Raw genomic sequence first — 26,754 nt, 5'->3', positions numbered from 1 at the left:
GTGTTTGCACCAGGATGCCCTGACACTGGTGTGAGCAGCCACGGCTCCAGTGGATATCCACTGTATCCTGCACGACCAAAATTTGCAGTGAAGTGTGTTGTTGCCTATGTAATAAATGGTTCATATCAAGCAGCTCAAAGCCAGTATGCTGAACCAGAATTCATAGGCATGCAGAATATTCATGACTAAGGGGTACCTCTGTAAGCACAGCCTTCTAGGTTAATGATGTACTGTGATATCTTACACGACAATAACGATGTGCACACCTCTTCTGCCTTGGTGTTTTACGCTTGAAATACGATTCACTTTATAACAATGTTTCTTGTGCCTCTGCACCAGCAGTAACAGTAAACACACAAAAATAAATACGATACATCATATTATTGCATGTCATCCATGTTATAACCCGCCTCTTTTAGGTATGAGCCACTGCTGTAGCTTAATACGTGCTGTCGAAGTGCTGCTTACCCAGAAGAAACTCTCCATCCTCCAGCAGCCCGTGCTCCACCTTCCGACGCAGCCGTGAGTAGCGCCAAGAAAAGGCATCGTGACAAGACCCCGGGCAGCGAGGGTCGACCGCAAGGATCTTCATGTCTGCGTCGCAGATCTTCGAGAAACACAGTCAGACAATCTTGGACGTGAACTTCCACTGTCGAGGTCGCGGCTTTCGAACCCATGCGGTCAGAAAGCCAGTCTACTCACGATCATGGTGTTCATCGCGTAGTATCCTTTGCGGCTCCAGAATGCTGCCCGGTTCGCTGGGTCTCCCCGCGGCGCTTTTATGGCAATCAGCGTGCCGTCGACGCAGCCGACGACTCCGGGGATGGTGCCGTGGGAAAGGAAGGTCGCCTTCGCTGCCGCTTTTTCCTCGGGGTGCGCCGGGAAACGCACCCATCCCTTCTGTGCGCCGACTTTGCAGTTGGCCTCAGCCACACGCCGCACGCACTTGCTCACCGTCGGTTGTGCGAGGCCGACGGTCTGCTCGTTGCCGACGCACACTTGAAAGCCCCCGGAGGCAAAAAAAAAACGGACAGCGCACAGCACCTGCCGCCGCACCGACAAAACGCTCGTCCGTACGCCTCGCAGTTCGTCTCCAAGTTCGCCGCACAACCACTCCACTTTCTCCTTATCGAGTCGAAATAACCGACGGAACAGCTCGTCCGGCAAGTCATACGCGTCCTCATACACCGTCCTTCGTCGTTGCTGGCGCCGACGTTGCCGCCTCCGCCACCAATAAACAGCAGACGCCGCCGCCGCCATTTTCCCTCTAAAACTCTGTAGATCGACTCTTCGCGGTCGCAAAAAACAGTCTAAAACCGCGGGCATAATTAGGTGTTCCACGTCATGCGTTTTTTCTTGTCCGTGAAGCCATTGCAGCTTCCCGTGACGCAACTTTTCAAAATGGCGCCGGCGACCAATAGGAGCGGGCATTTTAGAGCGCTCTCAATTGTAGAGAGGTCGGAGCGAGTTCCGTAATCCCGGCCCAGCCCTCATGCGTTTTTCGCAAAATCTACCAGGTCTACTGCAGCACAGCAGGATAACTCACCAACATCCCTCCTCCGATTTATGGTAAACCAGTTATCTAACCTGACATAGATTCTATTACAACGCTTCGAGGCCTAGTCTCGAAATGACAAGTACACGTTGTTGTGGTGTGCTCCAATGGAACTGCAGAGGCCTCTGCACAAAGCTGGGAGATCTCAAATCTCGACTTCGCATGAACAAACTCCAGGTGTCGGCCCTGCTACTGCAGGAGACCAATGCCTTGCCATCCATTCCGGGGTTTAATGGATACATGTCTCCTTCAATGAACGACTATCGTGTGCACACTGTTGCCCCTCCGGGAAAGGCGGCGCTGGTCGTTGATGAGCGTTTTCCTCAAGTTCGCCTCTCTAGAAAACTGCTGCACCCCATATCAAGAGGTAGTCGCAGTGGCTGTGAAGCTTCCCAAGGCAACTGTTGTGGTCGTGTCTTTCTATGTAAGACCCATGGGTGGAGCTCTATGCCGCATTAATCTGGGGTGGTTATTAACACAATGACGACAGCACCCAGGGTGGCCTGTTTCAGTCGGTGGTGACTTTAACGCCCCTCATCCGGACTGGGGACACCCCACTTCAAGACCCCGTAGCAGGCGTGTGCGGGACGCATTCGCAGATGCGCTGTTTGTTTTCTCAACCATCCAGATTCAGCAACGCAGACTGTGCGCCATGCTCGCAGTCCAACATATGCTCCGGACCTTACGTGATGATCAGGACCCGGGACTCGATCGTGGCGCCTGGAGCCAGACTGCTGGAATAGTGACCACCATCCTATCATCAACGGTCTCCATCCATCAAGGGCCCGCCAATTACGCAGTAGGTGTTCTGCGGTCAAATGGGACAAGCTTTGCACCACCGTCGAAGATCTCTCTCTGCAATCATCTACACTACTTGTGGACTGCTTACAAACTGCGCTGAATAAGGCTAATGATGTCACCTGGACGGACGGGAATCGCCCGGCGCCGGATGTTGGTCTGCTTAACCTGTGGGCTGCTCGCCGGCAAGCGCAGATGGCAGCTTCCCGAGACCCGACTTTTGCGCAAGCACGGAAAAGGCTGAATTACCTTACTGCCAAGGCTCGTAGATATGAACGAAATCTCTCGCGACGGCAGTGGCATGCGTGGTGTGAGCAGGTCTCGACAAAGTCATCGAATGCTGCTCTCCGGCGAACGTTTCGCGCAATGAAACATGGTTCCCGTCGTCCTGACGCAGCGTCCACAGCATGCTTCGCACCTAACAGCTCCGGATAATTTCGCCAGAGAAGCAGCGCGGAAGTTTTTCCCCCAAGTATGATGTGTTGCCTCCAAGGGTCATAGGAGCCCCCTTGGCTGCCATTCCAGCATGTGTCGATAAGCTCTCATCTACAGCCGACGCCGACGAAATTGCAAGCCCATTTTCAATGCCCGAGTTTCTTGCAGCAATAGACGAGGCCCGTCGGAAGACTGCGCCCGGTCCGGACTCCATTCTGTACGAGATTTAGAAGAACTTAAGTTCCGCTGTACTGCCTCAACTCTTCGCCGCCATTAACAAGGTATGGATAGAAGGCGTCGTACCAGAAACCTTAAAATCGGCTATTGTGATCCCCATACCAAAGCCCGGGAAGCCGCCGACAGACATAAATTTCGGGCCTATATCGCTTTCACCAACATTATACAAGCTAACCTAAAAATTGTTTGCCACACGACTGTCGTGGTGGCCTGAGCCCCATGGTTTCTACCATCCCACCAAAATTGGCTTTTGTGTGTCCATATGTACAGAAGATGGCCTGGCTGCCTTGGCGTCAGCAGTTCTGGCCTCAACTCACAGCCACAATGTACGTACTGTACTGGCCATGGACGTTGAAAAGGCGTACGATAATATCAGTCATGCTGCCATCCTGGAATCGCTTGACATGCTGCATTTCGCCGTTAGAGTGCGCAATTTTGTTATATTCTTCCATGAAGGCCGACACTTTCCCATATGCCTCAGTGGTGAGGCCATCGGATCATTTGTGCCTCTTCGCGGCGTTCCTCAGGGATCGGTGTTATCGCCAGCATTAATTAATATTGCTTTTATCCCCCTTGCTTGGCGCTTGCATGATGTCTCCGAGATTAAGTTCTTATTGTATGCTGATGACATCACGGCGTGGAGCACTCACAACGACCTGATGACTCAAGCAGCAGTCCTGCAATCAGCCATAGATATTACGTCGACTCTTGCTTCTTCAATTGGTTTGCAGCTTTCAGTGAGCAAAATCACGTTCGTGTCAATCGCCAACTGCTGGTGGCGCTCTTAACTGGCTGCAACACCAATTCTTCTCCATCTATCCGGAACTCCAATTCAAGAAATTTCGACAGTAAAAATATTGGGCTTGACAATACACGACTCAGGAACAGGTAGGTACTGCCTGGCTTTCTCGGGTAAAAAGCAAGCAGTTCAGGCATTGGGTCTGATTAGACGCATTGCTCCTAAAACAGGCGGAGCCCGCTCTCATATTGCACCACAGTTGGTGCGGGTGGTTGTGCAACCGCGCCTCGTTTACCAAGCCCAATTCCAGCATTTGACAAGATCTCAATGTTATCGTCTAGAAGCTGTTAATCGAGAGGCAATGTGGGTCATCACTTGCCTTCCCCGCTTTACCCAGATCGTGGCGCACCAAGAACATGCGCCGCTGAATACACTAGATGAGCTGGTGCAGCAACGACGCGATGCTCGCCGCCTAAAGTCAAGCCTTACACACACCACGTGTGCACTAAGGCCATATGCTTCATCGCACTCCATTCTACAGCCGCCCCCGCCAGTTCTTCCTTCCTGGCGTTTGGTGCAGCTAAGCGACAACAAGCCAACTGATCTACTTAGGCCATCATCTGCCCGCGCGGCATCGTCGTTTGGCGACCGAATTCTACAGCAAGACGCTAATCTGCCTCATGGCTCCATCGTTATGTACGTTGACGCAAGAATTCAGGAATGCGAAACAACAGCAGCAGTTTACTGTCCTTGCAAGCCTCCTCTGAACAAAACGTCAAGGTTTCGAGTATCAGAACATCCTCCTTCTGTGTGGAGATGCTTGCGGTTCAAGAGGCACTTTGCTCTGTGGCCGCCGTTCCCATGCTACCCGCGGCCCGCATTGTCATGCGCACTGACGCCCTTCACGTCACACGCCTACTACGACGAGTCAGTCACACCCCAGAAATCTGCCAAGGCATCCATCGTCTAGCGGCACGCATCCCGCAACAAATCCGTTTTGAGTGGGTCCCGCGTGACCTCCTGAGCGCACAAAGCCGCGCAGATTCTGCAACCCGCCTTTCGACCACAACTTCGTCTTTGCCTCGAGTCCTCACTCTGGATGACAGCAACCTCCTTTTAACAAGAAAGGAACATGTCCGGCGCCGCACACGTGCTCTAATCCCTCCGTGTGTGGTAACCCTCCCCCGTGGTCTTACCCGTCCAGAGGAGGTGGCGCTTCGGAGAATACGGGTCGGGGTTGCCCTAACTCCAACTGTGACACGCAAGTGTTCGCATTTCAAAGATTTATTACCCCGCCACGGGTGTCCAGTCTGCAAGAACAGAGACTGTGAGGCGGATATCCACCACCTGTTGTGGGACTTCCCGGCGCTGAAGCCGACGAGAATTAGGCTTCTGGCGGCAGTGGGACTTTCACCGGACAATCCGGATTCATATATTACATGGGCACAGGGTCCATATCATCGTTCACTTCTTGATTTCATCAAATCAGCTCAACATTTTTCATTTATTTAAGCATCTTACTCATCGTTCATTTCATACTTTTTATGCCTTGAGGCATTAAACATCGCTTCAAAAAAAGATGGCTGCCCGCAAAGGTCCGCTTGGATGGCTGTCCTCCAAGCATGAAGAATACTCCTAGGCAATGTTGTCTATGTATCAATGCTTCTCTAACCGTATTTTCAAAGCAGAAGAGATGGTCATTTGTCGATAAAGATTTTTTAAATACACACTAGTGGATATCACGATGTTCACGAGGCCTAAGAACACCAGTGTAATTAATGCTCGCAACACTTTCAAAAGATTTAGCGAGACAGCTTGTAAGGCCTATGCGTCTGTAACTGCTAGCGGAGGTAGAGGGTTTTCCAGGTTTCCAGAACGGTACAATAACCGTTTTTTTTCTTCTCGGGGTATTTTTTCTGACATCCATATTTTGTTAAAAATCTCATAAGTTCTTCCACAAATGGCTGACAAAGATGTGCCAGCATTTTATAATGAATTTGATCAGGGCCGGGCGCAGTCTGTTTGCCGGCAGATTAAACTGCGTTTATTTTATGAATTGCGATTAAAGTATTGTATAGTTCGTTTTGGCAGGTGGTTTTAAGGACTGTTTTTCCACAGTGCTTTTGTATTTTAAAATTTTTCTGGGTTGTGCGATGAGCTGGAAACACATGAGAAATGGCGTGGGCAGGACTTGCTTGCAAGTTCCTGTCCCGTCCCTTCGTTGGGCTCTACGGTGGGTGGCTAGTACCATGGCCGAACAATACACTTAATTTATGGGTCCACTTCCGCAACAAAATGATCGCCCAAACAAGAACGCCCACAAAACCGAGTGCGGACCGAATTGACTTCTCAATACCTACAGAAACCAAAAAAACATTGCCATATTTTATGCAGTGCATAGTGAGAAGACAGAAATAACTGCCAGAACAATATCCTCGTTCTTGGTCGCAAAAAACTTGACCAATGCCTTGGGCACGGGTTGCAAGATAAAGAAAATGCGTAGTGGTGACCTTCTACTGGAGCTTCAAGACAGGACACAACATTCAAAACTGTCCACCATAACGTCAGTTGTCAAAACACGAGTGTCAATAACTGCACAGAGATCCCTAAACTCCATCAAGGGCGTAATCTCTGAAGCCGGCTTCCTCAAACTGACCGAACATGAAATGCTGGAGGGTGTCAAGGACCAAAATATAAACAGTGTCTACCCCATGAGATTCAGGAAAGAAAACAGATAAATGCCAACTAAGCACTTGGTCCTCACATTCAGTTGAACCACACTCCCCGAAGCGACAGAAGTTAGCTATCTGAAAATAAATGTCTGCCGCTACATCCCGAACTTGCGACGGTTTTACAACTGCCAGAGATACGGTCATAGCTCACAAAGTTGCCGTGGTCGAAAAACATGCGCGAAATGCGCCTCACACGAGCACGTTTCAGATAACTGTGAAGCAGCACTGCGCTGCGCGAACTGTGAAGGAGACCACGTTGTTTACTCGAGATCTTGCCCAACATGCAAAACCTAAAAAGAAGTGATAACTCCAAAAACTAAGGAAAAGATTTCATTCAGAGAAGCACGGAAGCGACTTTCACATCCCATTGGCACGTTCTCCTTGACTGCAAAAACAAAATTCTCAGATGTGGTGCGAAGGGGCGGGGCACCACACCAGGCTTCGGCACCTGCCCAGGCCCAGAGGTGGGCATTTCACTTCAAAAATCTCCACCACCCCTCAACCTCAAAAAAAAAATTGCCGACATCACTCAACCTCAACCTCATCAGTTGAGGCTGAGGTCTCCTGAGACGACCTCACCTCACTTTTCCGGAGGCCACTTCCGACCTCACTCAACCTCACCTCAACCTCAAATTTGAGGTTGAGGTCGGCTGCTCCACTTCACAAAACCCACAAATAAAAACAAAGTGAATAAGAAATTTTTCAAACAAAAACCATTTTGATAATTTTGTGAAAGAGGAAACCCAAAATGATGATGGTACCATTGTAATGACTGCTTATTACAATTGAGGCACTAAGCGGTCTGTAAATATTTAATAAGGTGTGTACAGACACTATTCATAACCACGTAGTAGGAGAAGCTTATAATCTGGGATGAGCGTCTCTCATAACATGGGTCGCTTTGGGACGTTAAACCCCCATAAACCATAATCTGGGATGAATCCACGGAAAGGTTATGGCCTGCGATTGCCAGCGGTACGTCGGAGGGTACATTTTTGATTGTTTGCTACACTAAATGTAAACTTATCAGTGTCAGTATACGGAAACTCTTCGTGTAGACTTGTTCGTATTGGAAGCATGTCGCGTATTCACGCATTTGACAAACACAGATGTTCTACACCATCTACCAGAAATAGGAACATTGGGGGGGGGGGGGAGGTATTCGCGATACGCTTCTTAGACTTGAGAATAGTGAATATAAAAAAACTAGTCGCCGATGTGCTTTCAAATTTGACGGCAGCGCAGACGCACATCAGTATATTTAGATTTTTTTAGCTCTATACAACAAAGCGAGAGCACTCGGCGTAGATGAAAATTTTCCCCCCAGCAAACGCACTTTTCAGTTCTCTGTATGCTGCCTTCGGAAACGAGCTGCAACTGTAGTTCACCAACATAGGCGCGTTGTATTTATGTCAATGTAGAAGTGAGTGGCTTCGTTCATTAATGCGAATGGATTAGATGGCCCAGTTTTAAGGTGATATGCGCAGAAAAGTGTCCAAAAAAAAACGGCACCGTGTGATGTCACGAGCCGACGAGTCACGAGACGAAGATGATTACGTCACATAAGTAATTTATGCTAATTAACATACAGTGATCAGCATGTCAAACCAATGCGTATTAATGCGATTAGGTAACTCTATGACTAATTAGTATTAGTGATGACATCTTGTGAATGTGACATAATGCCAGGTCATGTGACGGCGATGCAATGTCACGTCATATCAGGTCCCCGCCCACCCCCATTTCAAGGTACACATGGATTCCATAGTACTACACATGCTCGCATGGCACATTACAAAGAGTACCGACGGCTCGGTCCACATTAATGACATTCAGATTGTCCAGCAGGTAAAGCCGCCACTTCTCATGTGTGACATAATGCTGCGATCATACAACGACACGTGCCGTTGGCCCACGAGCTGTTCCTATTGTGGTAGAGTGGTGTTGCAACACGTGAGGTCTAACCTAAAACTAGATACGAAGTTCTTGCAGTCACTGTTCTACATTTGAAAACAATCACAATATGTTCTGTATACCTATAGCCACACTTAATAGTCACTCTACACTATCCAGAAGAATTCATTAACAACTACAAGAGCAATATCTAGTTGCCGCAGATTTTAATGCCCACTGTTGTTTTTGGGGAAGTGAACATGCAGACACCAGAGGTCATATTTTAGAGGATCTTATTCTGTCCAATGATATCTGCTTGTTCAATGCAGGAAAACCCACATATTGCTCTCCAAGCTCTGCAAAAATGAGCTTCATAGGCCCATCTTTTAGTTCTGTTTTTATAGACTTTAAACGGGACGTTCTCAAGAAGTGATCACCTTCCAGTGGTAATGTACTTGTCGTCACCACCACCAATCATTCAATGTAAACCGCGTCGTTAGAAGCTTCACGTAGCTGTCTGAGAGCAATTTCGGGAAAAGGCCTCTCTCGAAAAACTATTCGCAGATCATCGCAGTATTGATGGGTTGAATGAAATGTTTACATCTTGTATCATTGCCGCGGCACGCCTAGCTATCCCTCAGTCCTCCGGAGCGGTTCGACAGAACCACAAGGTGTCGTACAATAAAGAATATAGGGAGGCGAAAAAAGTGCAAAATAAGGCATGGGTAATTTTTGGTAGGTACACGACCCAGGAGAACCTGATAAACTTTAGAAAGGCGAGAGCCAATGCACGGCGTATCCGTCGCAATGACGAGAAAGCTTCCTGGAAAAATTACACATCTTCCATAAACAGTTTATTCACCCCCCCCCCCAAAAAAAATAAAAAAAAAATGTGGGAGCAAGTTTGTAAATGAAATGGCAATTTTTCCCCTTTCACTATGAGACCGTTTTTCACTAGTTGAATAGTCACCCTGAGTCTCTCATAGGAAGGTGATAAAAAAGGAGATTGCTGGCTGTAATCATCCATCCATTGAATGAGCAAGATGCCGTGGTTCATGCTACATGTGTCAGTAGGAATAATGGCTTCGGCTTCTTCATTACACTGGGCGAGGAGTGGTAGTGCTTGTAAACAGAATTGATGTTCCTCATCAATTCGATTGGATGTGTTTCCGCTTGAAACAGAACGTCTACGTCTTTCATGTGCGTCAAAAGCGGCTCTAATGAGATAATGGCAATTTATAGTGACTGGTGTGGAGAGGAGCGCAGTCCAAAAATATCTCTTCTCGGTTGGACTCAGGAAATGTAAAAAAATCGCTGCCGTTATTTGGCGGATTACTACTCGTCCTTTCTGACAACGAGGTCAAGAAAAGTTATGGTGGACGATGCGAAACTTTGCCGGCTCCAGCTTAAGCCCATAAGACATGATTGCGTCTGTCACTTGCTTTAGCCTCCATAAGCGTTCGTAGAAACTCCTCACAAAAACTAGAGCGCTGCCACCAAAGACCTGCAGACCCCTTGCCCGTGATCCGCTGATAAAATGAAGCTGTGCAGCAAAGTACAAATTACATAACCTTGGACTCATGCGGGACGGGCGTGATGAAGGAAGTACTGTGTCGATCCCTTCTGTCTCGTCAATGATGGCTAGTACGCGATATTGAGAACCACTAACGAGAAGAAATTGGAGTTACAGTCAGACCCGGGTGTCATGGATACATGGAGCGGTACAAATCTTTTTGTTATGCTGTATAGGCTAGCGTCATTCCCGCAGTTCCAAAGAGTGTAATATTTCTTCTGCACCAGAACTAAGGAAGACGCCGATGGACCCTTAGACCACTTGATGACGCCGTCCCGCATCATTTTTTCGACCTCATATCTGATTGCGTCAAAATCTCGTGCTGTCACACGCTACGGACATTTTGAGACAGATCGCTCGCGTATTCGTCACTTATGATGAGGCATTTGGTAACTAGTTCCTGCGGTGTCTTTTATGAGCACACTTAGGAAGTGTACTTTCCAGGGTCGCCTGCGACGACATTTATTTATTTATTTAGTTTGAAAGGGGGTTTGTGCACAAATAGGTCAGGGGAAAGAGTTCACGGCGGGCGACACAAAACAGCGAGCAGGACAGCGGGCAGCGCCGACGGCCAGTCCAAAAACCAAGCGATCTCGTGCAGCGCGGTGAACTTCGTCTTCCGCCGGCGCCTCGTCTTCATCGCCGCTCTGTCAATGATCTGCCTATGCGGCATCAGACGCGGCCGTCATGGTTCGCTACAATTTATTTGTTTATTCAGATACCAACAGCGCCCTTAAACGGGCATTATTGTAGGGTGGGGGGGGGGGGGACATAAGAAAATGGTGCAGGTAGCACAATTCAGCAAAAAAAAATATGACGCTATATTGAAAAGATAACGCAAGATACATAATTTATTCAAACGAGAAAAAAAATGTTCAAAAAAACGTATATACAAGAACTGAACACAAAAGCTACACTTGTGTATACAAAACACATGAAGAAAATTTTGCACGCTAATTAAACAAAAATTCGCCAAGAGCACCGTCAAATGTAGAGGACGGCGGTGACACAATATGCTCCGGCAAGCCATTCCAATCCTGAACTGTTATGGGAAAAAGGCATATTTGAGTATGTTGATTCGACACTTTCATTCACGAACTTTTATTTAGTGATCTAGTCTAGCGGATCTGTAGGTAGGATCAAGTATATATGTTTCTTTCCTTATGCCCGTTGCAACTGAATAAATAAAATGGAAAAGCTTTAGGCGGGTGTATTTCCTGCTTTCTTGCAGAAGGGGCCAACCTAGATTGATTATTATGTCAGATAAGCTTTGGGTGAAATTATAATTTGAGGGGACAAATCGCGCTGCGCGCTTTTGTGTGCGCTCTAATTCGACAATACATATCTTTGTGGTAGGATCCCACGCGGAGTACCGAATTCCAAAATTGTACGCACGTTTGAAAACAAAAATCTTTCTTTTCTTCTATCACGGGATTGCTTGAAATTCCGTTTAAGAAGTTAATGAGACGGCCAACTTTAGCTGCAATGTAGTCTATATGTTCATTCCAGGAGTAGTCATTTTTAAACGAAACACCTAAGTACTTATAACATGATTCTATCGAAAGATTCTCGCCTTTGAAAGAATATGTACTATGCAGAACATGACGTTTGTTAGTAAACTGGACAACTTTCCATTTAGTAAAATTCAATGTCATATTCCACATTTTGCACCAAAGTAATACAGAGTCAAGTTCACTTTGTAAATGTGCACTTTCATGTGAGCCATATATTTCACAGTAAAGACAACGACCATAAGCATACAATCTGATACGACACAATACCTGTTCACATATGCCATTAATAAATATCAAAAAAGAAAACGCTCCAGGACAGATCTCTGGGGGACACCTGAGAGGACTGCTTTATGCTATGAACTCATTCTGTTAAGCACTACACACTGCATTCAGTCAGCTAGATAGCTTTCAATCCAACGTAAAACAACAGCGGGAAGATTCAGCGCAGACAGTTTTACCATTAACAAATTATGTGCTAAAGACTCAAACACCTTCTGGAAAACTAAAAAGATACAGTCCACCTGCTTACCATTATTTATTGATAGAGCTATGTCAAGAGAAAACTCAATTAATTGGGTGTCGCAGAAAAGTCGCCTTCACAACCCCTGCACTTTTGGGCAGAACAAATTGTTTTCTAGGAGATGAGCCATCAAATATGAGCAAATAATGTGTTCTAGTGCTTTGCGTGAAACATTGGCGAGGGATATTGCTCTATAATCTTGAATTTGTTCTGTCCCCACTTTTGCAAACAAGAACATTTGCAGTTTTCCAATGATATGGTAAGGCACAAAGATGGAATGATTTCGGAAAGAGAGTCATTAGGAATGGGTCAATTGACGCGGCACAGTTTTTTATTATGTACTTTGAAATAGAAACGGAGCGGTGCCTCGGTGACGGTGAACGGCGTCTAGACAAGGCCAAACGGTGAGGAGAGAAAAATTAATGTGGATTTGCTCGGCTAATCCAGGATATACAAAACGAAAGATTTCGGCGTTCACTGTGTTCATTGGCGTTGGCATTGACAACGTTCTAGATGGCGATGGCTTTGACCAAAGAAAGGGCGCATAAGTGGCTACCTGGATGAATGGATGGATGGATGGAAACAACTTTTATTAGAAAAAAGGAAAGAAAAAAATCTTCCAGGGTGGTCTTCTACAGGTCCAGGAGTCCACGGGCTTGTGCCTCTCATAAGACCCGATCCGCCAGCCATTTCTGGCCAGCGGGCTGAGCGGTCCGTAAAGCAGCCTCCGAGGAAGAATGAGTTCGATTGGGGATGGGGGGGGGGGGGGGGTACTGCCTGTGGGGAAGGACATTCCCAAAGGTAGTGAAAAAGTGTGGATCTGGGCACGCCACAGGTGCTACAATAAGGAGGAAGGGTGGGGTGAAAGCATGAGAGACGGTAGGGTGAAATAAAGCAGCCCGTCTGTAATTGTCGCCATGTGTAGCGCTGGATAAGGGAGACAAAGTACTGTGGGGTGGTGGTATTGTCATGCGGCTGAGTTTGTAGAATGCGGTGATTTGATGATATGTATAAAGCACCGATGGGGCCTCTTGCGTAGAGTTGGGTGCCTGATCATCCGGGGTCCGGGAGGAAAGTTCTCGGGCCAGCGCATGAACGCGCTCATTACCGGGGATCGAGGCATGCCCAGGGATCCACGACAGAGTAACCGTTCGGTCGAGAGAGGTGGCTGTGGCAAGAATACGGTGTGTGGCCGGCGTCGCCACGCTCTTTAGGTAGTGGCGGTATGCGGCCTTGGATTCTGTGCAAATTTCGGCTATGTTTTTGTCAATGGTGGAGTGGGCCAGCGCAAGTGCGATGGCGGCTCCTTCCGCCTCTGCAGGTGAATTAGTCCGGATAGTGGTGGCAGCCCCTACAGTGCCGTCTTCATAGGCTGCGACTGCCGTGAAGAATCCTACTTTATAATTTTCTGCCACGTCGACATAAAGGATATCGGAGCGGTTGCTGTATGTTTTGGTGTAATAGCTCGCTCGAGCCTGCCGCCTACCCTGATGGAGGCTAGCCCTCATATTGCGCGGTAGGGGCTTCTGATATATGTGATCCTGCATGCGCAGATAAATCATGTAAGGTGTAGGAATTGTTGGTGTTGGAATGGGTGGATTGAGACGGAGCTGTCGCAGTAGGCATTGTCCTGTTTCCGTGCGACTCAGAAGAACTAATGGGTTGGTGCGTTGAGCCTCTATTAATTCGATTACTGTATTGTGGGTACCATTTTCCAGGAGGCGTTTTTTTTATTTGATACTGTAAGTCCTATCAGGGACTGTAACAGGAAGGGCTCTGAAGGATACAGCTGTAGTGCACATGTTGGTTAGTAAACAATTTGAACAATACAATACGGCAAAAATAGTTACAAAATTGCTTAGAGAATTCAAGTTGAGGTAAAATAATAGGCGGCAAACATGATGACAAGCATACCAAAAACGGAAATCGGCTGCAGTTATTGTTGTATTTTCAATCTAGGCGCAAACAAAACGGTAAAAATAAACTGGGCAGAAAAGTGTGGAAAATGAGAATAACTACTGGGAAACAAACAGGTGATCTATAACCGGGGCACTGAACGCATCTAATGATGAGCTGTTCGTAATATCTATGTTTAGATTGTTCCATTCTCGTGGAGCTCGAGGAAAAAATGAGTATTTGAATATGTCAGTACGGAATGGAAACTCGTTTAATTTGTGTGATAGGTTGTGGCGGGTCGATCTAGTTTTTGTGGTCGTTATGTATTTTCTAGCGGGTACTTTTAGTTGGTTGTGTGTTAGCTGATACATAATTTTGTCTTGCGAATTTTGCTCTGTTGTCCAGGGTTAGGAGTTCTGCACGATTTAGTAATTGTGTTGGTGAGACTGCAAGGGAGTGTTTATTATATAGACATCTTAGTGCCTTTCTCTGCACCCCTTCAAGTTTTTTAATGAGCTTGTTAGTAAAGGGAAACCAAACGGTGTTGCCGTATTCTAGAATTGGTCTGACAATAGTTTTATATGCTAGTAATTTTGTTTCAGACGGTGCTAGTTTAAGGCGTCTGTTAATGAAGAAGACGTGTTTTAGTGCATTAGATGTGATGATATTAACGTGCGAATCCCATCTGAAATCTGAGGTTAGTGTCACACCAAGGTACTTATGCTAAAGAACAGATGCAAGATGAATATTAATAAACGTGTACTGAAAAGCTAATGTGTGTTTTTTTAAGTCATAAATAAAAGAACAGATTTATTTAAATTGATGTCTCTCTGCCAGTCCTGACCACCACTGGGACACTGCTGTTAAAGCGTTATTTAAAACTGTATGGTTATTAAGAGAGTTCATCTCCTTGTAAAGGACGCAGTCATCTGCGAAAAGTTTAATATTCTGTGAAACACAAGATGGTAGGTCATTTATAAATATTAGGAACAGTACTGGTGCTAGGACACTTCCTTGGGGTACTCCCGATGTAACATTAGTTGTCGCTGATTTCTCATCGTTAATTTTAACAAATTGCATGCGACTACTAAGATAGTCTTTAATCCAGTTTAGAATAGGGCCAGTTCCTAAAATAAGTTGAAGTTTTGCAATAAGTTTAGTATGCGACACACGGTCAAATGCTTTCGAGAAGTCTAAAAATATAAGGCTATCAATTCTCGTTATCAATGCTCGTGAATATGTCATGTGTTAATTCAATTAGCTGAGTAATAGTACAAAGACCGTTACGAAAGCGGTGCTGACACGGGATTAAAATGTCATTTACTTGAAGATAAGCGTTCATGTGCTTTAAAACAATATGTTCTAATAACTTGCATACTGTGCTCGTTACTAATATAGGTCTGAAGTTCGAAGGGTCGGATTTTTTTCCTGATTTGTGTATCGGTGTTATCTTGGCGGTTTTCCAATTCCTAGGGAGGGTGCAAGTGGATAATGATTTGTTAAAAAGTAGTACCAGGAATTTAGCTATCGACTCGACATATATGTAGGTATATGTTACAGATGTTATCAGGGCCTGGTGCTTTCTTAGTGTCCAGATTTAGCAAAAGGTTTAACACTCCTGGTTCAGTTAACGTTAGTGGTTCGATTGTCACGAATGCGCTAGAGTTCATTCCTGGTAGCTCTCCGTTATTCGTTGTGAAGATGAAGCAGAAGTAGTTATTTAAAGTAGTTGCTGCCTTTATGTTATCCTCCGGCGATGCCTGTCTTTCACCTTGTTTTTTAGGGTTTATATAACGCCAGAATTTTTGGGGAGAATTTTTTAGAAATTTAGGAAGTGTTTGTGTTAAATAATATGTCTTGGCCCTCTTCATTTTTGATTTCAAATCAACAGCGGAAATAAGTTTTAGAACTGTTCGTTGTGACGGATGGTCTTTCTGTCTCTTTCTGAGTCGTCGAACATTTCTTTTTGCGTGGATTACGGTTCGAGTTATCCAGGGGTTATGTTTGTGGGTCCTTCTAGTTATCAATGGTACGTAGTTAGTGACACAGTATGACAAAACTGTTTTAAATTTATGCCATAGGGATTCTGTGTTTGTGTTTGTATCGTGTGCGAGTTGACGGAAGGATGAGAGTTCGAGTGATAGTGTATCAACGGTGCCTGTATCATCGGCTCTGCTGTAATCTTTATACATTATTGTCGATCGTGACGAAGGTAGAGGACCATTATACGGAACGGCACAATCGACCAGTTTGTGGTCTGACAGGCCGGCTGACACTTCGGATTTTGCCTCATGGATAGGCAAATGATTAGTAAGAAATACTAGGTCTAAAATGTTTGAGCTAGATCCTTGTACCCGCGTAGGCTCATTTGTTATCTGGGTTAGATCGAAAGAAAGCATGATATCAAAAAGAACATCGGCGCAAGGTGATCGATGATGTAGTGTGTGCCAGTTAATTTCAGGTAGATTGAAGTCGCCCAGTAATATCACCTCGTTTCCCTTCACATTCTGCTGCATATACGCGTACAAAGATTGCATTGTAATCAGATCGGAAGAAGGACAGCGATAGATGCATCCCACAGTGATGGTAGTATCTACAAGGCAAAGTTTACAAAAAGCTGCTTCGACTCCTTCAACGTCCGGCAAGGTAACGAACGGTATTTCTTTCTTTTTTTATCAACGAAGCAACGCCTCCGCCTCGTTTTGGGCGATGTTTCCGAATAATGACGTAGTTTGGGGGAGTTATTTCAAAGTCTTTGACGTGTTTGGTTAGCCAAGTTTCTGTTACGGCGATGAATTCTGGCTCAAAATTTATTATTACCGATTCGAGGGGATCAAGCTTGTTAATTATTCTTCGAGCGTTAACATTAACGAAGGTTATTTTGGACACTGGGGGCGGCGTGGACGCAGGTTGCGAGTATCGGAGTCCAGTTTTTTTGGTTCATTAGAAGTGGATAATATGGGACACAGCATTTTTTTCTTCTTCCCGAAAATCAAGGCGACTGTTGATCTTTAGTTTGTCATAAACCAAAGCCACTTTATCACCAGAGTCCTTGTTTGGTTTCCCAGCCTCCGCCTAATGTCTCGAATATGGGGTGAAAAATCTTGGCTGATGACGTAGTCGCTCCCCTTCAGTTTGTGACAGCTTCGCAAAATTTGTTTTCTCTCAGAAATCCAACAGCTTTAAAATTATTGGCCTTTTTTACATCCGGTTTGCCTAGTCGATGAATCCGTTCGATTGAGACCTCATTTAACCTTAAAGTATCCTTAATGACCTTTTCGTTCACTGCCTGTTCCAGGGATTCGGAGTTTTCTTCTTCATCTTCTGGCATACCATACACGATGAGGTTAGATCTTCTGGATCGATTTTCTAGGTCATCTATTCTTAACTCCAGGGATGACACTAGTTTTTGCCCTTTGGAATGCGGTGGCGCGTTGGCGGGTTTTATCCTCGGGAAGGGGGGTGGCGCTGCGCTTAACGGCTTGAAGAATTTACTTCCGCTGGAAGTAGATGATGGGGTCCCATCCGCAGGTTCCAGGATAGGAAGCGGCAAAACGCTGGCGTTCTGTAGCACATGCGCGTGGTGAGACACGAAAGGCCGGTTGAACTCTTGTTGTCCCGCTGCTATCAGCAGCAGGCTGGCGACGATCTGCACGTAGAAGACAAACGGATGAACCATCTGCGTGTAAGCCCTGCTGCCGTGCCCTTTTTCCGTGCCCTGCTGCCGTGCTAATCGTCCGTGGAAGACGTAGGGCGGAGGTGACAGCCGTGCGTATTAGGATGTCTGCCTGTTGTGTTTGGCGCTGAGTGAGAATGTGGTATGGGAGGTGGTATGTAATGCGGCTTATGATTGATGCATTTGTCATAGTGAGGGTCTCGTGATCACGTCGTACCGTAGCCCTTCTTTGCTTATTTCATAAAATGATTTTCAGTCTTCACAGTCACACATTACCTTTGTCACGGCCATGTCGCACATCTCATCGCCTCCATAATCATAGCAGCTTTACGCGTATTTTTGGTCATACAAAAGCATTCAACATGTCTGCTCTCCCACGTGCCATAAACTATTGGAACAGCCTTCCTGACGATGCTACTAATACCAGAAATCCTGCTACATTTCGTGATAAAATAACCGCAATCTTCGCCTAGTTGTCTCAGTTCTGTGTATTCTTGCGAAAAATGTTTTATTGCTGCTTAGTGTGAACTAACTTGTGCGCTTTTTAGCCTCTCTGTCAAATCGTGTTCCATTTCCATGTTGCCACATTTTGAAACACGTAATTATTGTGTGTTGTATTACTTTATTTGTATTCTTCTGAGTGCCTCTTGCTAACTATTGTATAAAGTTTTGTTATTTTGTGTTTTTTTTTGCGCTGTTCTCTAACTTCTATGTACTGCCCCACTCACCCAATGCTCCAATGTAAACGAGCCTGTGAGTAACATGAATAGACAGCCCATGATTGCGTGCTGCCACCCTCTTGATTAGTGCAGCCACCTGTTTGGTCTGTCTTTGCAAGAGCTGAAGGGGGGGGGGGGGGGGTAGCATCGAGTGTGTTGTTAATGAGAAGGCCAAGAATATTCACCTGAGACACAATGGGCACCGGATTCCCGTAGATGTGCAGTTCAATTCAGGGGTTTCAGCTGCAAGAGATACAATTTATTTAGAGAGCAACGGAGGCCTGTGTTTGCTAATTGGGTGGGGGTGATGTCTATGGCAGATTGCAGGATATCCTGGGCTGTTCTAATGAATCCTCCCGTTGTCCAGAGGGTTATGTCATCTACGGATATGGCCGTGTGGAGCCCTGGGATAGCAGCAAGGGCCTTTGCCAGTGGCGCTAGGGCAATGTTAAAAAGTAAAGGTGATAGGACTGCCCCTTGTGGGGTTCCCCGGTTAGGCAGGGGGAAAGGCTGGGAGGCGACATCCCCAAGACAGAGTTTTGCCGTGCGTCTCTGAAGGAAGGCCCGAACATATTGCCATATACGGGTGCCACAGCCGGTGGTGGTTAATGTCGTCAGAATATGGTCATGGCTTATACTGTCGAAAGCCTTATGAATATCCAGGGCCAGTATGGCTCGCGTAGCGGCTCTACGGCACTTGGTGCAAAAGAGAGATTCTTTCAGGGCGAGAAGTACATCTTGCGCTGAGATTTTTGGACGGAAGCCAAATTGAACGTTGGAGGGGAAGCCTGTTTTTTCTAGGAGCGGTTGCAGGCGGTTGAAAATAACATGCTCGAAGAGCTTGCCGATACAGCTCGTCAAGGAGATGGGGCGAAAATTTTGGAGGGTGATGGGTTTGCCCGGTTTGAGTATAAATCGCATGCTGGCATGGGTCCAGGATGACGGGAGCGTCCCAGTGTGCCAGTGGTTAATAAAGAGCTCCCTATGTTCCTGAAGCGAGACATCGTCCAGATTGAGTATTGCCTTGTACGTTATGCTGCCGACCCCGGCGCCGTAGAGCGGTGAATACTAAATAGTGCTCGGCGGACTTCGGTTAAGGGCACAGTGTAAGCCCTATACTTCCCATGCATTTTAGGCCATGTTGAGGTACATGTTTCTCACTAACCACTAACAGTAGCCTAATAATACATATATCAATATTTGTCAAATTTTGTGCTCTTTTTACTGAACTAGAATATTTTAAATGTGTTGAAAATTCGATTTTTAATAAAATTCTTTCCGGTAGTACACAAATCTGGCCTTTCTTTGCGCATTTCAAAATTCATAACAGAATAACTGCTCAGTGAAATTGCTTAATTCTAGTTCAGTAGTTGGCAACACTTATGTAGATGATTGCAATAAAAAATCAGCCGTCTGTCTTGAAAGGCATTGGAAATAATGGTACCTTTGTAAGAAAACACACTGTTTTGAGATAATAGAGCGTAAAGAGAAAAAAGATGTGAAAAACCATTTTTTATTCGCAGAAACGCCTCCATAGTAATTGGTTTAATAGCCCCCTGCTTCGTAGTCACTGTTGTCGTCATTTTTTCGCTTTTCGGCTTGTCGGTTTGACTGTCGGGCCTCTTTTGTAAGCTGTCGTGTTGCTCGGTCCGCAAAGTACATGCGCTTATGGTCAGCTTCCCTAAGCCACTTGATGGTGTTGCTCCCTGGGTTCAATCCACACGCCTTCAAAACGTTGGCCCGTGCGATGCTACCATCATTAAATGAAAGAACAGCATCCAGTGTTGCCATCCGTAGGGTCCGAAGCCTAACAAACACATTCTTTGGCGCGCGTTCCCAAACAACATGGTTGAACGACTCATTTGCATTTTGAGTTCGCCCATGCAGGCACTTCTCTAGGAGCTCAGCCTTCGATAGCTCCCTATAAATGGGTTTGATAGCCTCCAAGACAGATGCAGGCAAACTCTCCTTGTGGAAAAATGGCTTGCCCTCTGACTGACTTCTGTTGAAGGCACACCACGTATCAGGTCCCTTTGGGCAAAGTCCATGGCATGGGTCATCGTCTGTGGCCGATAAGTGGAAGAAGGTTGCCCAAACGGCCTTTCGCATTTCATCCAGGTTTCCTACATTTCTTCTGATGGCCAAACCATAGTACGTCTGGAGCTTGTCTATTACTGCATCAGTCAGTCGGCCTCGGCCCGAGAGGCTCTTTCCATCAGAGAGTTTTCCTGCTTTGTTTCCTCTTTTTAGCCTTCGTAACCTTGTGCCCATCCTTTTTTGCACGTGCCCTATGCACTCAACCTTGGATATTTCAACGGAATCACCATATGGCATTTGTGCCTTCACAGCCATAAAAGCCTTGCTGTCACCATCCCCAAGGTATTTGACGTATCGAACGCCGTGAAGCTCCTCACTCCTGCCGAAGAATTTCAGTGCTCCTGCGACTTCCATTCCACCGCTGGTGCCTTGGTAGTTGCTTTGGTACACCTCTCTATGAAGGGGTCACTGTTTGTACCCTTGATGCGGCACTTTGGACAACGTTTAGACAAAACCTCCACATCCAGCACTTTCCCAGAGTCTACACTGGTCGCAGAGACTATGCCGTTATTGGAAGTATGGCCTCGCTTCTGCCAGCTTCCATCAAGAGCAACTGCGATGTCTTTATCCCCCTCATTCAGCTGCACAGCTTCGTCAGCTGCCCTTTTCATCGACTCCTGAGCAGCAGCTTCGATGTGACCTAGAAGCTCTTGATTGTATTTTGCAAACTTTGTCGGCGGCTTAGGAAGGTTTAGCATAGCACAGAGTATATTTCCTGCAGCCATTCCCTTACCAGTGGACCTCAAGGCATACACTAACCTGAGGTTGGCTTCATAGAGGCCAGAAGTAGGTTTCTTCGACGTCTCAAATCGTTGTGCGGCACTACACACTTCACAGTTCAAACTGTAAACGCTTGCAACACCTACCCGTTTTGTCACAATTTCGATGAGCTCAAAACTTCCACCGCGCTCTCTGCACACACAAATCTGTGTAATTGCGGCACAAATGCCGTCCATGTTTATTAAGGCATATTGGCTGCTGCTCTGTAGCACATCCTCTTCCTGGAAGCACAGAGAAAATCTTGAAAGCTTCGATGTCGAGGAGCTGGCGCGTTCGGCGTTCGGGATCTCATTCGGTCGTGGACCTCCTTTTGCTTTTTCACGATGAGCGTAGCAGTTGCCGTGAAATTCATGCCTGACGAAGGCCTTCTTTGCCCTGGGCATCTCAACTTATCAGCAGCAACCAACACCGGCACAATTTACAATACTGATCGAAAGGGATAGCACTCGGACGCAGCTGCATGAAGGTTGCAGAAACGTGGAAAAAACGTGCAAAGCGTCTCAGGATTGTCTTGGCTGAAAAAGAGGAGCTTTTTAAGAGGATTTTTTATATGTAGCTGATTTTAGACAAGTTTTGAAATCAGGTGGTGGACTTTTTGGTTGAAAAAAATTGACGTTAATCCTGAAAGGGAGCGTGGCCGCTCACTACTTGGTTTCGGAAAAAGCGTTTTTCAGCCGTAAATATGGCTTTCTGAGGAAAGTGTGATCATGGAACATGTGTAGAAAGAATTGAACTTCTAAAATTCCAAAAGAAAAAAAAACGATTTTTTTTCTAATTTTACCTTACCCTGTGCCCTTAAGGTAATCTCGGCATCAAGTTCCGGGATAGGTGGAGGTAGATTGGCTGGATCTGCTGACTGAAGGGATGGGGGTATATAAGTGTCCCGTAGTTGGCCAATTACGTGTATGTGGACACCTCATTCGTGCTTTTATTCGTGGTGAGAGAGAGATGTGGAATGAATGAATTAGCGCTGACAGCGCAGTGGCTGACATGCGGCACTGCAGCAATACCTAGGTTGCAGCGTTCATTTGGTGATCAATCTCTCGCGATCAACCATTAACTGCATGTGACCTCCCGTGGTGGCAGGCGGGGGCGCGCTGCCTATCCAGTGAGCGGAACGTAATCAAAGCAGGCTTTTGACACCAACGCCATGTACATGAAAGCGAGATTGAGGTCTCCACTGACCCATGGAGCCGGTTGTGCGCCTTTCCTTTCGTGAAAATGAACGGCCTTTGCAAAATTGTCAACGCAATGAATTGAATCAACGCCATCGGCTCACGTGTTTTGTTTGGTTTTTGAGGAAAGGAAATGACACAGTAACCACCTCACATATCTCGGTGGACAGCCGAACCGTGCAGTAAAGGAAAAAGTAAAGGAGGGAGGAAAAGAAGAAAGACAAAACTGAAAACTGAAAGTTGCATTTTGAGGAAAGGCGCGGCGCTGCACAGTGGCGGAACCCCTGTGGCTCGGTGTGATTGGGAAGCGAGAGAAAGAGAATGCGACGCCTGCGGCAGCAGCGACCACCTGCGCTCCGCGTGACGTCACTCGGTTTCGCGCATGCAGACCTGTGGCAAATCTGTAGTGTGGCTAACGCGAAGCCCGGTGTTGACGAGCCTAGTGAAGCTTATCGCTTCAAAAGGCTGACCAGACGGCGGCTCAGCAGTGCCGGAGTACTGACTCGTGGAAGGCCAGTGCGCGGGAGCTAGAGGAGGTGGCGCGTAGACTGGGAGACCACGACGGCAAAGCCGGGCCACATGACCAGGCAAGCCACAATTGCATCAGATGGTGCGGTTGTCGATGGTGCCCCAAGAATTGCTGACTTGCGGAGCCGGTCGAAAAGAAGGAGCCACCACCGTGCAGGTATTGGAGGCAAAGAATTGGTAGGCAGTCGAGGTCCTGCGACGACGTCCGCGTATGCCAGCGGAGCGGCCATAGGGAGAGGCCTCTAAGCAACGAAGTCGGCATATGTCAGGGGAGCGGCGACAGGTGGTGGCAGATGGGGGTGGAAGAGCCTCTGCAACCTGCTCTTGGACGGCGTGTTGAAAAGCGGGACCCGAATATGGAGCTCGCTCTGTAGGGCTCGGCAGAAATGAAAGCTGGCGCGCCACTTCTTCCCGAACAAAGTCTTTGATTTGTTGCAGCAGCGATGAAGTGTCAGGTGCTGGCGTCAGTCCAGCAAGCGACTCATCCTGACGGAGGTGCTGACGAGTTAGGAGTCTGCTTCCGCAGCTCCTCGAAGCTTTGGCACAGGGTGACGACTTCAGCAACGGTGCGCAAGTCGCGTGCTACCAGCATATAAAAGGCGTTGCCGTCAACACCCTTCAAAATGTGTTTAACCTTGTCAGCTTCTGACATGTCGAGGTTGACACGCTTGCATAGGTCGATTACATCTCTTATGTAACTGGTAAAGCTTTCGCCGTCCTGCTGGGACCGTTCGCACAAGCGTTGTTCGGCGCGGAGTTTCCTGACAGCAGGACGACCGAACACTTCGGAGAAGGTTGTCTTGAAAGCAGAAAAAGTTCGGATGTCCACCTCGTGGTTCCAATATCACATTTAAGCCACGCCGGTGAGAAAAAATTACGTTATTATTTTTATCACCTCGTCACATTTGTTGTAAAGGCTCACCCTCTCGTAAGACGTGAGCCAGTCTTCGATATCTTGCTCATCGGTCTCACTGAAGATGCCCGGGTCCCGTTGGCGAAGGAAGCCGACGCAGGCAACAGCTGGGCCCACTTGCAGGGCTTCATGTTGAACGCCGTTAGGCCTGGAAGGTGGCGGGAGTGTACGGTTGCGCAATTCCAGGGCTGGTACTTCGCACATCCACCAAATGTAATGCGGGGGTTTATTGAAAACAGCTGGGAGGACTGGAGCAGGGGCGAAAAGAGCCCGAGGGCAACCAGGTCGGGCACAGAAACACGTGGTGATAGCAATACGGCTGACGCGCAGGACCATTTTCTTCGTTGTCATGAGTCATCTGCTTTGTCTTTGTCATCTTCTTCTTTACACTTGATTTGAATGTAGAAGTGCAGATGAGCAGCGTGGATTCAAAAGCAGACATCGTAGGCAAAAGTCAACGAGCGAGCCTCGTGGAGAACTGGTGTGGAAGTTTTATCGCCACATGCACAATGTCCGGTGCCCAAATTTCTCGTTAACATGATAAACAAATTCTGGCAGAAGACTGTTGTGGAGCTACTCTGCTTTCGGCTTTAGTTCTCACGCATCTTTTACATCAAGTGACGCTCTCTTAGAAAAGGGGCGAGAGCACAACGGCTAAGCCAGCTTTGATCTCTAGTTTATTAATACGAAATTATGTAGCTCATCAGGAACGAAACGCGGCCTCACCTTAGGCCAGCAGCAGAGGTCACAAAACTGGAGGATGACGTCACCGTGGCATACAACCGCGCCTAAAGCATGCAACTGCAGGTGCACATATCATCGACCCGAACCTCTGTACCAAGTTAGCCTACAACTTGTCCAAAACATGTAAGCTATATGCAAAGAGAAACCCTATGAAACACCCGGAACGCTGTACGCCGAACAGTTGCTCAAAATCTTGGGGCGAATGTAGTGCGGAATACTGCCACCGCATTGAGGTCTGCCAGTAATGCCATCGCTGGGATTTCATCTAAACCTTTATGGATGAGGGGGAAATTGGATGGTTTGGTTGGGTATGGTGTTTAACGTCATAAAGCGACATCAGGTTATTAGGAACAGCGTAGTGAAGGGCTCCTGAAATTTCGGCCACACAGGGTTCTTGGACGCGTACTGCCATCGCACAGTAAATGGGCCTCTAGAATTTGGCCTTCATGAAAATTCAGCCGACGCGGCAAGGATAGAATCGGCGTCATTCGGGTCAGCAGCCATATGATGAATTAAGCCATATGATGCTCTAAGATTAATTAAATGTGCAAAAACTTTGCATTTATGTCCCTCTAATAGGAAACTAATTGTACATTACGGATCTCTTTTAGATTTCAAGAACAGTGCGTCTCATGTCGTGACTCATTGGGGAATCTCATTCATCCTGAAAGGCATATGGGGAGTGGCCTGCCGCGGCAGTAGCATACTCCCGCCTTTGGCGCGCCCGTCTGAAGTTTTCACTGTCAGTGACCGGGCACATGCTCTTTGAGGCCCTCTCTATTTGAAGACGTGAATGAGCATAAAATACTGCGATAGCCCTCTGCGCTTGCATGTGACAGCATATGGCGCTTTAAGCTCTCTCGCCTAGACGCTGCAAAAGCGCATATGTCACACTCTTTCCCCATCGTTAATTTGTTTGTGCCGAATTAAGGCTGAAAACAGTGCGGTTGTAACATGGCATATATCACACTTGAACGGTTTTTCGCCACTGTGCGCACGCTTGTGTCAAATTAAAGCTGAAGAGTCTCCAGCTGTAAAAGGGCACATATCGAACTGGAACGGTTTTTTCCAGTGTGCTTACGTTTCTGCCGAATTAAGGATGAGGAGTCTGCAGTTATAAACGGGCACATATCGCACTTGAACGGTTTTTCGCCACTCTGCGCACGTTTGTGCCCAATTAAGGTTGAAGAGTATGCAGTGGTAAAAGGACAGATATCACACTTGAACGGTTTTTCGCCACTGTGCGTACGTTTGTGCCCAATTAAAGTTGATGAGTATGTAGTGGTAAAAGGGCATATATCGCACTTAAACGGTTTTCGCCACTCTGCGCACGTTTGTGCCCAATTAAGGTTGAAGAGTATGCAGTGGAAAAAGGACAGATATCACACTTGAACGGTTTTTCGCCACTGTGTGTACGTTTGTGCCCAATTAAAGTTGAAGAGTATGTAGTGGTAAAAGGGCATATATCGCACTTAAACGGTTTTTCGCCACTCTGCGCACGTTTGTGCCCAATTAAGGTTGAAGAGTATGCAGTGGTAAAAGGACAGATATCACACTTGAACGGTTTTTCGCCACTGTGCGTACGTTTGTGCCAAACTAAAGTTGAAGAGTATGTAGTGGTAAAAGGGCATATATCGCACTTAAACGGTTTTTCGCCACTCTGCTCACGTTTGTGCCCAATTAAGGTTGAAGAGTATGCAGTGGTAAAAGGACAGACATCACACTTGAACAGTTTCTCGCCACTGTGCGCGCGCTTGTGTCAAGTTAAAGCTGAAGAGTCTCCAGCTGTAAAAGGACACATATTGAACTGGAACGGTTTTTTTCCAGTGTGCTTAAGTTTGTGCCGAATTAAGGATGAGGAGTCTGCAGTTATAAACGGGCACATATCGCACTTGAACGGTTTTTCGCCACTCTGCGCACGTTTGTGCCCAATTAAGGTTGAAGTGTATGCAGTGGTAAAAGGACAGATGTTACACTTCAAGGGTTTTTCGCCACTGTGCGTACGTTTGTTCCCAATTAAAGTTGAAGAGTATGTAGTGGTAAAAGGGCATATATCGCACTTAAACGGTTTTTCGCCACTCTGCGGACGTTTGTGCCCAATTAAGGTTGAAGAGTATGCAGTGGTAAAAGGACAGATATGACACTTGAACGGTTTTTCGCCACTGTGCGTACGTTTGTGCCCAATTAAAGTTGAAGAGTATGTAGTGGTAAAAGGGCATATATCGCACAT

At 46.7% G+C, this 26,754-nt stretch overlaps 1 pseudogene; it reads right to left on the bottom strand.

Moving 5' to 3' along the window:
* Window positions 1-411: 411 nt before the first annotated feature.
* LOC144108655 (uncharacterized) lies at window positions 412-26,754 on the bottom strand (annotated as a pseudogene).

Source organism: Amblyomma americanum, chromosome 10 (assembly GCF_052857255.1).
Source record: "Amblyomma americanum isolate KBUSLIRL-KWMA chromosome 10, ASM5285725v1, whole genome shotgun sequence".
In the NCBI taxonomy this organism is placed as follows: domain Eukaryota; kingdom Metazoa; phylum Arthropoda; class Arachnida; order Ixodida; family Ixodidae; genus Amblyomma; species Amblyomma americanum.
Note: the sequence above shows the minus strand (reverse complement) of the source record. Positions and strands in the feature narration are given on the sequence as shown.